The sequence below is a fragment of the Argiope bruennichi genome, chromosome 4 (genome assembly GCF_947563725.1).
Source record: "Argiope bruennichi chromosome 4, qqArgBrue1.1, whole genome shotgun sequence".
Taxonomy (NCBI): Eukaryota; Metazoa; Arthropoda; class Arachnida; order Araneae; family Araneidae; genus Argiope; species Argiope bruennichi.
The window spans coordinates 14,033,114-14,045,424 of record NC_079154.1 but is presented as its reverse complement, the minus strand read 5'-3'; the positions used below and the strand labels follow the sequence as shown (position 1 = coordinate 14,045,424).

Below are 12,311 nucleotides of genomic sequence, written 5' to 3'. Positions count from 1 at the left end.
GAATTTTAATGTTGCGATTTTGAATGAAAAATATAATTACTGCTTTACGCATTATTAATCGATAATTTCAAAACATAATTTAATATTTTTAAAGTATATTTACAAATCATAAAATAAATATAGTGAAAATAAACTTTCCTATATTATATCAAAGTCACAGGGAGAATAAAAAAGAAAACATAAGAATTCCACTATTTCCACTAATCACTAAAATAATTCCAGGATATAATTCATTAAAAGATAAAAAAATTAAAATGTTCGAAATAAAAAAAATCAATAATAACATACAAATTATAGCAAACTATGCAGTTGCGTTTATATGGAGAAATGTAACTACTATTTCTACTTAAAAAAATGGTACTGTACAAAATAATTTTTAAAGTCATATACATCTGCATTTCGTTACATAAACTTTAACAGAAAAATTATCATCTTTCAGCTTTGATTTACAGACAGATATAGAATTTATAACTCATAAAAAATAAAAATAAATATATTTGAGTTGTGATGTTTATATTTTAGAAATTATTTGCTACTTTTCCAATACATCTTTATATTTTAGAAATTTTTTTGCTACTTTTCCAATATTTGATTTATTAACACTTTCACGGGCAGTACAGTTATAAATAATTATCTTGCCCATAATATTAATGAATATACTCAGCAAAAAAAAAAAAACCGATAAAATAATTTTTTTTCAAATATCACATTCATTTGGGTATTCCAATAGGTACCTCTACAAATATTTCGTATGAAAAGTCATTTTAACTCAGAAAATTAAAATATGACTTTGTTAGTTCTACTCACATTTTTAAACTGTCCGCGAAAGGCTTAAAACACTATCATGTGCTTCTATAAAAGGTACTAGCATAATACCGCATACCTCAATTAAACATACGCAATAGAAATATAAGATTAATATGAGATAGTGGGTGAATATATAAATAATATTATGCTATGAAATAATCAAGTTTGATTAGGTGTAATAAATGTTATAAAATAAAGGTCGAACTTTCCAGTGATTGTTTTTAAATGAGTTTAACGAACCCATTAAACATTTATTTTTTCAATAAAAAAAACTTTTAAACATAGCAAAGTAAAATAAAATATTTTAAAACATTCTTAGATTCATGTATTAATGTTAAAACTTAACGAGATGTTAGACACTTCATTCTGCGGCACATCGAAGTGTCGTTAAGTCATCAGACAAGATACAAAAAAAATCCACCTATCCTTCCAAACATAACAGGGATTCAAGACAATAAAAGAACTCAAAATCTGGTCAATTCAAATTTTCAAAATGCATTAGAATAGAATGCAGGCGAAAAATATATTATTTATATAATGCTACTTCTTTGTAAACAGCATTTTATAAATAATATACTTCTGCATTAGACTATAAAAATAAAAATAAATTGAAAGCAAAAGTATACAAATAATATAATTCGGCTTTATTAAATCATTTTCCTCAATTATTTATTCAGCGATAAAAATCTTTCTTTTCGAAATTTTTGATTTTTTTAAACATTTAGCTTTTTACTTCCGTCATATAAAACATTGTTTTGGATTTGTAATTAGAAAGCTTAATAGAACCGAAATTTGAAGTCGATTTGTATCTAACAGATACGACTGTATATCGTGGGAAGAAAGCTTTAAAAATTTTCCATGTCTTCTTAAAATTCAAAAAAAAAAAATTAAATGGTAAATTAAACAGCCAGTTTCTATATAGATAAGCATATATTAATTAGAAACCGCCAATTTATCCGCGCATCCATCCATTTTTGCAAAATATATCAATAATCGATTAGACATCCCTACCTGAATTCAATTTACATTTCTGACAATGTTCGATTATGATATATATATATATATATATATATATATATATATATATATATATATATATATATATATATATATATATATATATATATGAAGGATGGATATGGATTCGATTTGTGGGTTTTAATGGCTCAAGAGCCAATTCTGACCATACTACGCCAAAAAAATATGAAGGAAAAAATATCCTGACCATTCTCATATTTAAATAACAAATCTAAAAATTCAGTAACTTTTTTCGAATTTAAAGATTCTTTTTAATATTCCCGTACACATTTCAATTCCAAAAGCTAGTCAAATACCAGCAATAAAAGTCGATTCCCGCTTAGCTGATGACAGAATATAATCAGTTAAAAAGTTGTAAGCTTATAAATATAAAAATTTCAGTTCGAGCATTCATAAACTTTTGGCATTTCGCTTAAACTTTTCAAACTACTCTTACAAACTTCTCGAATTATTCGTTTATAAATTTTAGTAATCGATCATTTATGATAAAAAAAACTGATATTCATTATTTTACAAATAAAACTACTTCAATAGAAATATATATGAAACATGATAAATAAGCGTGAAACACAATTGATTATAAGGAAAAGAAACAATTTATTTGTGAATATTAATTATTTTCTAACTATAATATCAAACTAAATCTTAAATTATAAAATTAAAACTAAAAAATATAAAAACTATTTCAAATTTTAATTTGGTTTATTAATATTCACTTTGCTTCTCTAGTAAATAATTAGTAAACGTACCTTGTAACTCTGGTGATAACTTTCTAGAATAACAAAGAATTATATTTTGTTAATAACTGTTTGTTACTCTAAAAAGCAAGGAAAAAAGTTTTTTCCTTACTTTCAGTACAACTCTAACCAAATGAAGAAACTTTAATACCTTTCATATGTAGTTAATGACTGAATGTAGTTAACAAGGAAAGTTTTATACACTTGAATATGAAAGTTAAAGTTTTAAAATTCATAAACTTTTGCATAAGTTCAAAATAAGTTTTGCTGCAGCATAAGTTCATGCTTCTTTAAAAACTTCTGAAAATAACTGCGCAAACTTTTTGAACGATCAATTTACAAATTTAAGTAATCAATAAAGCTTACATAAAAATTACTGTTAGTGCTTTCAAAAAAATACGAGTTACACACCATATTGAGTCAAACCCAAGCAGATACAAGTGTACAAAATTCTTAAAATTTGTACACTTTGTTAAACTGTATAAACTTCTCAAAATAACTGCATAAATTTATTGTACGATAAATTTACAAATTTAAGTAATCAATCATTCACACGTAAAAAATTAGTAATACTATTTTCAGAAAAAAATGGGAATTAAAAAAAAGAACATATCACGTCAAACCAAGCAGACACACAAAACTTTAGTTTTATAAGCACGAATATAAAAGTAAAAGTTTTAAAATTCATACACTTTTCAAAATTTGCTAAAAAATTCTCAAACCTGACTGTATAAACTTCTTGAAGGTTCAATTTACAAATTTAAGTAATCAGTTATTCAGACTTTAAAAATTACTATTACTTTCGCAAAAAATAAGATGTGCGAAAAACCCGAATTATCTCGTCAAACATAAGAAGACACACAAAACTTTAGTTTTATAAACATGAATATAAAAGTTAAGGTATTAAAATACATAAACTTTTCACACTTCGTTAAAACCTTCTCAAAATAACTGTACAAACTTTTTGAATGATCAGTTTACAAATTTAAGTAATCAATCATTTATACGTAAAAGAATTAGTATTACTATTTTCAGAAAAAATACAAATTTAAAAACACACCATATAACGTCAAACCAAGCAGAACACAAAATTCTAGTTTTATAAACATGAACATAAAAGTTAAGGTTTTAAAATTCTTAAAATTTGCACATTTTGTTAAAACATTCTCAAAATAACTGTATGAACTTCTTGAACGATCAATTTACGAAATTAAATAACCAATCATTTACACATAAAAAATTACTATTACTTTCACAAAAGATACGAAATAAAAAAACCTCACCTTATCTCGCCGAACGCAAGCAGACACACAAAACTCAAGTCGATTCCAATCTTCGAGAACGCGCCGGAATATAACGAGGGCAAAAGTTTTATGAGAGCAATCTCTTCGAGACACTCGAGCAGTTATTGGGCGAGTGATGCAGCGAAAGTTTCGGCGGAGGCAGCAGAACTTATTAGGGAGGGAAAAGAAGCCGCTCTCGCTCCTCCTGCTGATGGCCGAGGGAGAATAGGAAGAGAATGTGCTCGGATTTCGGTCGTTCGTCGCAAGTTGTGTCGTTTGGAATAGATTCAGCGCTCCCTTACGGCTGAAAACCACCTTTTCGACATGCGCGGAAAATTGGGAAGACCAAAGCTGTTGCGCCTTCAACTATTGGAAGAGAGTTTTTAACTAGGAGGGGTGGGTGGGCTGTTCGGAAGGTACGGGGGAGGATTAAAGTGGGATCGTTTTCGTGATAAATGTTTTTTGATTTCGGTGTTGATAGCTGATGGTTAAATGAAGAAGGTTTTGGATCTACAGAGATATCTGAAATTCTTGCTGACTAATGTATCTAAGTCAAATTAATTTTTTTTTTTAATCTAAGAAGTTGAATGAGTTCTATTTGTTATATATTCTTATCTATTGGAAGAGTTCTGTTTGTTATATATTTCAATAAAAATATATAATTTAATGATGACTAAAAGCTCTTTTTACTTTCTCGTACACGAGATTACAGAAAATATGGTAATTGTCCAAAAATTCGTACTCGAACTTTTGAAGACTTCATAAAACACATTTTTTTCTTTGTGTCTGTCTTCTATGATTATGATGACTCTAAAATGTTTTGAACTAGATAAATAAAATTCGATATATAGTCTTTAACACCAAATCTGTACAATTCTATCAAATTTTGACCAAGATTCATTTAGAAGATGTTAATATATGTTAGATGTTAATTGTTGAATATAAATCAGAACGATAATTTCAAAAAGGAAAAAAGTTAGACAAATCAAATTCAGTTCACAGATTTAACATCTGAAGCGTAAACACGTACCAAATTTGAAACCAAATCCATCTAGATTATTTTCTTTAGATATGTATTTTCACAAGCACATAATCTCTATAATGAAAAACCCAATGATTTAAATATGCGATATTTAGTTACGCGAGTTTATGAATGAATTCATCTGCAGTTGTGTGGCTAATTTTGATTTCAATCGTTTGGAAATTACTTGGCGAAAATACAAATTAGATGCTTGAGTGTTTATTGCTGAATGCCAGGGAATAATCGCTCAAAACATCATCAAAGATCACACGATTTAGTAAGTCAGCCATCTGACTCTCCGACCCGCCACGAAGGCACACGGATTTAAAGCATAGAAACTGAATGACCGGAGCGCCACAACAACAACATTGGCGGGAACTGTGGTTGAGTCCTAAGAACAGTCACCGGCCACGGTACAACCTTCTCCGAAGGAAGTACATCCCGTCATCGATGGGAGGAGTCAGATTCCCCACCTATTAGTATACCCTCCAGGGTGGCGAGATCCAACCACCATGCCGGAAGCATCTCATCCTCATTTAGAGGTGCCCCCCTGGGGGTTCACACGATTTAGTAAAAATGCAGTTTACGTAAAAGTTCAAAATTTCTTAATTATTGTTCGCCAATTCGATTTTAAGACATTTGTAGTCTTATCCTAGATCCACAATTTTATATGGCGGGTGAGGTATGACGCCTTTATTACAATATGCGAGAAGGTTTGGAAGAGACTATTCCTTTTAAAGGGAAATCGGGAGATATCGGAGTAAATTAAAAAGAGATCATTTTTGTAATGCAGTTTTTTAAAAAAACATCTTTTCTAGAATGCTGAATGTCTAATGAAATAAATTAGAAATGACAGAAATACATAGAATTTATTAATTGATAGGAATTCATCTTTGCCTATTTACATATAAATAAACACGTTTTGAGAAACATGGTATATATAACACATTAATACTATTAATAAAATTACAATTAATATATCACATTAATAAGAAATACATTTTAAATTTATATAGATGATAGAAATAGCAGTTTGCATGGTTGTTGAATTTTGTTTCTTCTTCTCATTCGCTTAATATTGACACCATTTTCCTCGAAACATGATTATTGTGTCAGGTAATTTGTATGCATTAACTCTGTCTCTTGTAAGAGTTCCGTTTACTTCTCTTACATCCAAAGCCTTGATATGTTCCTATTCTAGATACATCCATTATGCTTCACATCTAAATGTTCGTTTTTTGATGCATCTATTATTACAGGATTCTTTTCATATATAGGTCATATATAAAAATTCTTTCTCTTATTTGGTACTTTGATGTTATTTTTATCTTCATAGTGATGATGTCTTTTGCTTTGAATCGTGATTATTACATTTAGAATTACTGTTCCTATTTGTAAATATTTTTATTTATGTCAATAATTGTGCTAAACTCTGGAACTAAATATTTAAATTCTTATTATAATCCTGTTTCTTGCCAACCTTCATATTTTTTCTGCATTTATTAGAAAGCTAAATAAAGATAATTATATCATGACATAATATAATAGAAAGTATTTCTTATAAAAAATACTAAATAAAGTACCAAATAATTGAAATTTTCTTAAAATGCAACAATTCATATATTCATATAAAACAAAAATTCTTTATGAATATCAAGATTAGTTGGAAAATACGCTTTTGAGATCTTTTGGAAAATGTTTCAATGTTTAGAAAATAACACATTTTATTTACTTTATTCTCTATTTTAAAATTTCAATTGATTATATGTTTAAAATAAATGCGAAACATGTGTAAATTACAGTTATTAAATTTTGATTAAATATTTTACACATATCTTTTCAAGAATCGTCTGTATATTCCGAGACATTTTACCTATTACAGTGAAATTTTATTTTCAAAAATCACTTTTAAAAACTGTGTTTTCATATTAGTTGAAATTAATACTCTCGAAAGTCAATAAAAATCTATTAGGTTTATTTCTTTATCTTATATATTCATTATAAACTAATTTCTTCGATTATTTTCAACTTTTTTTGTGATAATGTTTGTTGGACTACAGTTCACAATTAATGCACTGGACCTTGATTCTAGAAAAAAATTGTCCATAAAATTATTTATTCTTTTATTTTGAAATAAAGAAAGACAATACATACTATAATTATTGTATAAACATACATAGAAACGAGTAACCCTTTGTAAATAAAACCATCTTTTTGCTGTTAAACACCTAATTACATGAAACTTCATTATAGGGTTAAACTATTATGATAATTATTTGGTTTATTCCTAAATTTATCAAAGAAGCACTGCTCCGATGTTCCAAGGAAAGTTTTGTAAATAAATTTCCACGTATTTATCGGGATTTATTTCATAAAATAATTTTTTTAAGAACTTCCATGAAGTGCAAAATGTTTTTTATGTTATTGATATATTTCTGTATACCAAAAAAATGACTCTTTTTTTAGAATTGAAAACTCAATTTTAAAAACTTAATTTTTATTATTTCCATTATTTTTGATGCAAAGTTTAAGCGTATTTAGTTCTTAGAAAATTACTCCATTTTTTATAACTTCATATTATTATTGCTTGATCCGATAAGAAATGTCGAAGACAGAAGCAATTATTAGGGTGATAGAAAATTGTTAGATTCAAGGAAAGATGTTGTAAAAAATAAATGTTATATAAAGAGGGAGCTGAAATTGAAGGGAAAAACGAATACCCTATAAGAAAAATTGCTCAAGAAACGTTACAAAAAACATTTAGAACTAGAATAACAATCTATTGATTACGTGTAATTTATAGTCTTAATACATTTGCATCTTATTATTCATCTTATTATTGCTGTTGCCATTCAGGAATAACAAACTGCAAAAAAAGATCTAAATCGAGTCAATAACTATAAAAGAACTCTTAAGTTCTGATATTTGTGCAAAACAAAGATCTATAGAACCGAACACTTTGTAAAATCTAGTAAATTAATGTATTAAAAACGGAAACAAGTAGTATCAGTAAAATAAATATAAACCTAAGCATGGTTGTATTTGAAAATTTCTATCAAATGCATATAATTACGGAATGTTAGAATTTCTCTAAAATAGGTTATGTATATAAAGCTGAATTTTCATTTACTTGTATGAGTCTTATACTTTTCCACAATTTGTGGATAATTTAGATGGATCCTTAGGATTTTAATTACGTTAAGGTTTTCGTACTGTATCTTCATCTATACTAAGTTTTCACTATAAGACATAATCAAATAATATATGAAAAATGACACTCTTTATCTTGAAGATAAGAATGAAAATTGATGAAGGCCGTAGTTTCATATCTTTAAATGATGATCAAATATATGAATTATTTTCAAATTCAAAACTACAATTAACAGCTACCTTGATCTAGGGCGTAGAGTTTTCCACACTGGCAACTTAAGGAGACAAATTCTTTAGAACAGATGAAATGTAAAACTAATTTACGTTTTCTAAAATAACTGCAGATCATTAACAGAAAAAAAATACTTTCCCACAATCTTAAAAATTTGAACAGCATTTCAGTTATATCAATTACATTTCCCTACAGTTTTTTATTCATTTTCGATCAATTTTTTCAACAAAAGAATAATTCCCACTAACATTTGTTCTTCTATTATCTTTATCGAAGTATTAAAATTACTGTTTGATCGCATTTACCTTTTATATGCTTTTATCAATATTAAAATTAAATAGCTTTCTTCAGGCATTTACATTTTCGCTTTTATTGCATAGAAATTAAGCAAAAAATTTAATATGCACTCTCAGTAATACGCTATTAAACACACATATTATAACACTTTCAAAATTGTAATACGTCCACTCGATATATCATCTGTCTCATTTCCTATTTCTTAGCTCTCTATTGAAAAAAAAATTATAATACTTGAAAAAATGGGAATTTTATTGCATTATTATACGTGTTTTCACATTGACTTGAAGACACAATTTTTAAATTGTAACAACTGACATTTCCTTTTAATTTTGCTGTTTTTAACTGCAGATATTTAGACTTGTTTTAATTTTACAGTATCTAAATTTCGAGAATTTTTTCCCTGTCAAATATTGCTGTCCTGTCATCGGGCTTGAAATCTAAATTTCAATATTTGGTTACAAAAAAATCGAATATCAAAAGATCTGGAAATATAAAAAAAATATGAAACATGTAGCAAACAAAAAATATTTCTCAAAAAAAATAATAAATATATAAAATTAAAAATACTTTCTAAATATATGTTTATTTACGTTGCATAGGCGTTCTTCAAAGCACCCATTGTATTTTATACAGCTCAAATTCTTTACATGCATACTACTTAAATGTGCAGTTACTAAAACTTTGTTTTCAATAGCAATTGGTATTAAGATGTCTACATACTTTATTAGATTAAATATTAAGGATGAGTACTAAAATAGTAGTTCATGAAGAGACCAAGGGCTTTAGGCTGATTTCGTCTTAGATTGGTAACCTCTGAAGATAAAATTATTCTCTGAAAAGAGTCAGTATGAACGTATGAATTCAATATTTCTTCAAAGACCAATTATATAATATCAAATTCTAAAGAGGCAGCTCCAAATATTATTGTAAGCAAATTTGAAACTAAGAAGTCGCTTATCAGAACTTTTTAGATTGGTAATTGTTAGTTGCTGAGGGTCTTAAAACTTTTTAAGTGGTATGATGTAAAGGCTATATTGCATAGAAATATACATGTTTTGTCTTTTTCTTACCCATATATGTGATAGGTAAAGGCTGCAGCAGCCATGGGTATAGAAGTTAGTATAGAACATCATAATCAAAGTTATTTAAATTATTCTTAAATGTTGGGTTTATAGAAAGAATTTGGAAACAAATATGTCGAAGTTATAGATGTAAAGTTGTCTAATTTTTTTCCACTGTAAAATTACAGTGTTAATTAAAGAACCTTGATGAAGCAGTGCTATTACTTGGTTTCAAATGTAACAATATATTTGAATTGATTTCGAATGACAGAAAAGTTAAAATTTATAGTAAAAATTCCCAAGGAATCAAGATTGATTTACATCAAAGTTGTCTTAAGCCATTTATTACTTTTTTATTGTTCATTGTTAGAAATACTTTGTAATAATAATCGAAAAAATGTAAGATTAAAATCAGACAATTAAGGGATTTCAAGAATCATCTAAAAAGAATCATTGAATGCCGTTCAGTATGACAATGCGTATTGCTACATTCAGCGGTGACGGTGTGGTCAGGTGTACACAAAATGAAGAAATGGTTGGACAAAACTCTAAAATTCTGTATTTGAAGTACAATATTAGCAACAAAAACATTCTATCGAATATCGATCGGTTTGTGCCCCCTATCCATATCTGAAAGCATTCGTTCATTGATTCTGCCTCGCCTGGAGACTTAAATCACCGGACCTCAAAATTAGAACGCAAAGTAGGCGGAAAATTGCATGTCAAAGTTCAACAAATATGTGGATTTTTGAGAGGGCATTATAATGATAGTTGTCTACATATCTTTACCTCGAAATCAGTCATTCCATATCCCATTGGAGAGTTTTAATTAGAAAGTTTAGTGACTTTCATTTTGTGTCGCACTTTTAAGTGTGCTCATCACCTATTGAAATCTAATTTAAATTATTAGGAAATTTAATTTCATTATTTTGATCAAAGAACTAGAAAATAATATATACAATATTATATTAAACTAAAATTTCAGTAATATATAAAAATAAAAAACATTATTTATTATTTTTAAGTTTTATAAAAATTTGCTTTTTTAATTTCGACGGCCATTTACAAATTTAAATTTTCTCAAACATTGTATTTTGTAGGTTAACGAATGCAATTTGGGCACTAAATTTTTTCTGGATTAAAATATTTCTACTTTGCTTTACTTAATTAATAAAAAAATAATAAAATGATACAGATTCCATATTTTCTTGAACATAAATTACTTACTTCTACGTGAAATAATTCGAAAAATGAATAGAAAGAAACCCCAGTAGATATTTATAAAAATGTTATGAACTATTGACAGAAACTCAAACGTACTAATAATCGAAACCATATAGAAAGATTTAGACTTTCTTTATAAGACCTGAACATGGTAATTCATCATAGTCTACATACCAAACGCATTCACATAAGAAAAATATTTTCCAGTTTACAAAATAAACATAACAATTATTCTATCGGTATTCTTCAAACACTGACGTTCATGATTATCAAAATCGTTGCTTATCCTTTTTTCTTAGTGTCGAAGCAAGAATATTTTAGAAAATATATCTAAAATCCTTATTGGAAGATATCATTGATAAATTTCAATAACGTATAAAAATATATTTTAAATATAATTGATATCATAATATATCAATCGAAGTAGAATCAATCATAATAATCAATTTGGAAGTCGAAAAAATTTTTCAGTCAGTTCTTGGCGTGAGTTTAAGATATATTTCCCGCTGAATCCAGATTTGTAAGTTTTCTTCTCAGCCAAGTAGATAGGTAAGGCAGTTATTGGGATATGATAGTTTTCCGTGGCAGTGCATGGGGGAAATTTATTCTCTTAAAGCAATTATAGTCTTCGTGCTTTTTTTCGATCTGAAACCATGGCATCCTCACTCTAATCCTTTTACTTTGTGGATACAAAATCATAATAAAATAAAGCAGAATAAGGACTGAAACAATAAAATTCTTGATTTCCTTTAATGCATGTCAGCATCTAGGCATTATTGTCATAAGTAATCTTTTCTCTACCGTTAGAATTCATACTAGAAGATGAATGTTTCTTAGAAAATGCATCTCACAGTCTTAAACAATTATTATAACATTTCTTCAATTCGATAAGTGCATCTAAGAAATTAAATTTACGAGATCAAAAGGATTAGGACCACTCTCTGATAATTAATTACATATTGCCTCTTCTACAGGAAATAATTTTATTAATACAAATAGAAATTTTTGTGTAGTGTTGTTGTAGTTTTACTCTAAAGTAGTAAAGTACTCTTTTGATTAATTTTTAAAGTAAGGCTGTATTAATTTTTAGCTATATCAGATATACTGGCCGTTTGTTTTTGATAAATTTTATTATTTACTAACTGTTTTTCAATGAAGCTGTTACTGCTGATTCTGCTGGAATATTATGTAGGTTCTCTTCTTGAGCCATTTAGACCTTCGCCACTTTTTTTTATGCCTAGTCCTTTATTTTTTTTTGTTCCAGCTTTTTTTTTTTTTTTTTAATTTTATTAGGCTGTTTTTATCTTTTTTCGCATCTAGTACACATTCGTGTGAAATATTTTTATTTTAAATGGCTAGTCCTTTGAAAGCCGTTTAAATTCGTTTTTTTTTAATTTTAATTATGAACTTCTTAGCGATGTAACGTCATTTGTGGCAAACACATAATCATCATCAGAA

At 27.5% G+C, this 12,311-nt stretch overlaps 1 protein-coding gene across 1 annotated transcript in view; it reads right to left on the bottom strand.

Annotated features, from left to right (window-relative positions):
• Positions 1–4,126, bottom strand: part of LOC129965897 (allatostatin-A receptor-like) — a 274,603-nt gene extending 270,477 nt beyond the window's left edge. Inside the window, exon 1 of the mRNA XM_056080165.1 lies at positions 3,866–4,126. The gene's annotated coding sequence lies outside the window, so the exon portion shown is untranslated. The remainder of the gene's footprint in view (positions 1–3,865) is intronic.
• Between the last annotated feature and the right edge of the window lie 8,185 nt (positions 4,127–12,311).